This window comes from Petromyzon marinus, unplaced genomic scaffold, assembly GCF_048934315.1.
Source record: "Petromyzon marinus isolate PM22_M1 ecotype Great Lakes invasive population unplaced genomic scaffold, UKy_Petmar_22M1.pri1.0 PM_G_Scaffold_28, whole genome shotgun sequence".
Lineage (NCBI taxonomy): Eukaryota > Metazoa > Chordata > Hyperoartia > Petromyzontiformes > Petromyzontidae > Petromyzon > Petromyzon marinus.
In genome coordinates, this window is record NW_027422850.1 from 1937501 (window position 1) to 1942500 (window position 5000).

The following is a 5000-nucleotide window of genomic DNA, read 5'->3' on the forward strand; positions in this document are numbered from 1 at the left end:
ATAAAAAAAAATACCAAGTCTTCGTCTTGGAAAATAACAAAATCTAAAAGAAAAATCTTCTTTGTCGAAAATAGTAAAATAAAAAAACCAAGTCTTCACCTTGGAAAATAACAAAATCTAATCTAAAACATCTTAAATAAAACTTGTCTGTAGTCTTCTTTGTAGGCAGAAAATAGTACGTTACTTCTTTGAAGGCAGAAAATAGTAAGGTAAAAATAAAGTCCTCTCTATGCTCTGAAGTAACATATATAAAAAAAACTAGCAATAAAAAAAATACCAAGTCTTCGTCTTGGAAAATAACAAAATCTAAAATAAAAATCTTCTTTGTGGAAAATAGTAAAATAAAAAAACCAAGTCTTCACCTTGGAAAATAACAAAATCTAATCTAAAACATCTTAAATAAAGCTTGTCTGTAGTCTTCTTTGTAGGCAGAAAATTGTACGTTACAGGACTCTCGAACTGATGTATTCCAAAAATAAAGAATTAAAATAACAAAGTCTAATCTATATAAGCGCTCTTGATTAAAGCAGTGTAAAAAAAAATAGCAATATAAAAAACCAAGTCTTCATCTTGGAAAATAACAAAATCTAAAAGAAAAGAAAAGTCTTCTTTGTGGAAAATAGTAAAATAAAAAAACCAAGACTTCACCTTGGAAAATAACAAAATCTAATCTAAAACATCTTAAATAAAGCTGACTTTGTAGGCAGAAAATAGGAAGTTACAGGACTCTCGAACTGATGTAGTCCAAAAATAAAGAATTAAAATAACAAAGACCAATCTATATAAGTGCTCTTGAATAGGCTTCGTGTAAAAAAAATAGCAATAAAAAAATACCAAGTCTTCGTCTTGGAAAATAACAAAATCTAAAAGAAAAGTCTTCTTTGTGGAAAATAGTAAAATAAAAAAACCAAGACTTCACCTTGGAAAATAACAAAATCTAATCTAAAACATCTTAAATAAAGCTGGTTTGTAGTCTTCTCTCGAACTGATGTAGTGCAAAAATAAAGAATTAAAATAACAAAGTCTAATCTATATAAGTGCTCTTGAATAAAGCTTCCTGTAAAAAAATAGCAAAAAAAATACCAAGTCTTCGTCTTGAAAAATAACAAAATCTAAAAGAAAAGAAAAGTCTTCTTTGTGGAAAATAGTAAAATAAAAAAACCAAGACTTCACCTTGGAAAATAACAAAATCTAATCTAAAACATCTTAAATAAAGCTTATTTGTAATCTTCTTTGTAGGCAGAAAATAGTAAGTTACAGGACTCTCGAACTGATGTAGTCCAAAAAATAAAGAATTAAAATAACAAAGTCTAATCTATATAAGTGCTCTTGAATAAGCTTCGTGTAAAAAAATAGCAATATAATAAAAATACCAAGTCTTCGTCTTGGAAAATAACAAAATCTAAAAGAAAGGTCTTCTTTATGGAAAATAGTAAAATAAGAATACCAAGACTTCACCTTGGAAAATAACAAAACCATCTTGAAAAAAGCTTATTTTTAATCTTCTTTGTAGGCAGAAAATAGTAAGGCGAAAATAAAGTCCCCTCTAAGCTCTAAAGTAACAAATACGACGTGTTAAAAAAAAAACTAACAATAAAAAAAAGAACCAAGACTTCGTCTTGGAAAATAACAATCTAAATTGTGGAAAATAGTAAAATGAAATAAAAACCGACTTCACCTTCGAAAATAACAAAATCAATCTAAAACAAATGACATCTTAAAACAAAACTATTATTTGTTTCGGAGGTTGTCTATGACTGTTCATAGACCGCATAATTTCCACAGAACATTCTCAGAATATCAAGAGAGAAAAGCAGCGTTCTGCGGGAAATCATCTTGGCCAGTGATGTCGTTCTGGGTTTGGTCAGGCCCAGGGAGGTAAGTACCTCGTTATTCTCAAGGGGCCACTTTCCTCTTGCCCCAACCGGGAATCCAAAGAATGTGACCTTGCTAGCCTTCGTCAGCACTTTGACTTGATCACCAAGAGGGGTATAGTACGAAACTTTGTGCGAGGCAGCATCTGACAAGGTATTCTTTGAAAGCTCAAAACGGACGGTGACATCGATCACAACCGCCTCCTCATCTTTTGCAAACACGAGGTCAGGCTTTCTCATCTCTCCCGTCTCGGATATGAACCGTGGCTCTTTGTATACAGACCAGCCCAATCTAGCCGCTTCGTCTGCCAGAATGTTACTGATCTTGTTATGTCGCGCAATTCTTGCTTTCTGTACTGCAGGACATTGACCGAGAATGTGCGAAAGGGACTCGAGTCTGGCAGAGCATTTCCTGCAGGAACGTAAGGCCCCATCTCTGCCTCTGTTCAAGCTTTCTCTTGTTGGGTAAATATTTGCCCTTAGTTGTAGTGCTGCGATAAAAAAGCATTGTTTAAAGCCGCACCATGGCCTCAACCAAGCATTACTGATTCTATCATGCGCAAAGTTTACAATGCCCCTTCCTTGAACCGGCTTTTCGCACCATCTCTGAAATTCATGCTCCCTCCAATCGCAGGGTCTCGGATATACAGGTTCTTTTGACACCGAGTCCCTGAGAACGAATGTTGGGATTGCATCACTGTGACCCCCTGCTCGTACCCACAAATTACGGTATTCTTCCTCCATACCCTGCGAGGACACAATATTACGGGTGATAGCGTCGGACGAGTTTGCTATACGTTGCAGCCTTCTAACTTGAACCGAAGGGATTGTTTTTTCCAGTTTCAAGATGGCAAGGCCTCCGTCTCGGGCTCTGGCATATAACAGTCCATCACAAGTTGAAGCGGGAAGGTGGAGCCATCCTTTTACCGCCTTTCTAATCTCTTGGTCCAACCCACGGAGAGTTGATTGCTTGCAGTCCGAGTGGTCTGCAGGATATAACAATCTGGGTAGGGCATAGGCATTGAGTAGTTCAACCTTCTGAGTTGGCTTCAGAGGCGCCTCATCGATTTTCGAGATCCATGTCTTTAGCTGACAATGTAGATCAGGCTGTATAGTGCCAGTCCAAGGGCCAATTTTCAGACCAAGGTATTTCGTTGATTCATCAGGTTGGATCATATGGACATCTTTATTTTTGATAGTCCATGGGTCGCAGTTGTTCACCGTATATGAATCTTTGGTTGGGCTTATCATGAAGCCCTGGCACTTTCTGGCCTGAACCTCCAATCCCGATAGCCCACAAAATGATTCCAATATCACTAGATTGGCGGCCATACCAACCTAAGATTCGCTCACCAACACCAAATCATCAGCAAACGCAAGAGCTGTCACGTGGTCGGTATCAATGGAGTACCCAACTCCGTGTGACTCTAGGGTGCATATCAAAGGGTCCATGGCAAGATTGAAGAGCAGGGGTGACATGGGGTCACCCTGTTTGACACCAACACGTATGCTAATTTCTCGAGTCGACTCGCCATTGCTTTTGAACGAGGTCGTACACCGATCGTAGGCGTTCTGGATGATGCCCACCACGTGTTCATCTACTTTCTTGTGCCTTAACACCCATAAAATATGAGCATGCGAAACCGAGTCAAAAGCTTTCGCTATGTCGATGAACATGACAGCCAACGGCCTGTGCAATTTCTTAGCGTGTCTCATAAGGTCCTGTAGCACCTTAAGATTTTCAGAGCAGCCAGATGCCGCTATAAAACCACGCTGCCTTGGGTTTAAGGGACAAGCACGAGCAAGACGTGCAGTCATTATTCTGGAAAATAATCTCAGAATCATTGAACCAATCGTTATTGGTCTCCAGTTCCCCAATTCTTTCAGCTTTTCATCGTCCATAACCTTAGGAATAAGAATCGTCCTATTCTTTTTCAACTCTTTGGGAATAATTCCTGTAATCATCCATGCATTAAATAGGGCTGTCAGTGTCCGACCCTCGGGGTCGGCAGCACAGATTGCAGCCCTTGTTAGGCCATCTGGCCCAGCTGCTGACGTTGGTTTAATGGCCCGTATGGCAGTCTGAACTTCCTCCACCGAAATTAGGGGCTCAAAGTATTCGTTATTTGCAACACCTGATGACTTAAATTGGCCCAGGCCATTGAATGGCAACACCTTCTCCCATTTTTCGCAGTAAAAACGATATACATCTGCGTTCGGGATTCGGCATTCATGACGTTCAGTGCCATCCAGGACTAAGGACGCAAGAAGAGAGCGGTTCTTAAAGAAGAGCTTCTGGTGCTTCATGAAGCTTCCTCGTTTTTCCGCTCTCTTCTTCATCCAAGATCGTGTGGGTAATATCCTGGGTTTAATAATGTCGTTCTCAGGTTTTGAACGTTTGCCTTTGTTTTTCACCAATCTCATCGGACAAAGCATCAATGCTGTGGCAGTTTCTACGAGGGCATCATGTTGGCCCTCGCCGTTAAGCCAAGCCTTTATTGCCTCCATTGCAGGCTTTTCCAGGGTCCCAGAATTCTCATTCGTAAGCCGCTCAGCTGCTTGAGCGAGTATGGATGAAGTCCCCGTTGTTACATTTGGTGGGGGAGACAATGTCTCAAGAGGCCTAGAAGAAAAATGTAAGCTGTCTGACATGGGGGCCCCTGTCTTTTTACTTAGGTCCCGTCTCTTGTCAGAGACTTGCTTGTTGGTCTTAGTCCCAAGCGCTTCAGCAATGATCTTATTGATGTTCTTTTTCCCCTGAAACTGCAACTCTAGAAGGGCCAGCTGTTCTACTTCCTTCAAAGACCAGCAGCTACGGTGTACCCCTCTCTGCGAGGTACCCTTTATACCATCTTTAATCCTTTCCTCATTACGGGTGACTGGGTGAGCATGCCTCTTGTGCTGCGAAAGGCCACTTAGAGTCGCAAAGCGTGCCTGGCAACATTCACAGACCATTGGTAAGCTTTCCTCAGTTAACTTTATTCCCCCACATTTGGGGGCATGACAGGCAATCGATCGGTGGTTTGAGTTGGTTTTGTCACATTTAGCGCACTTAAACACCAGAGGAATGTCTCTGTGTTTGATGTTAAAATGTGCAACAAGTTCGGATGCTTTGCCCATGTGTTG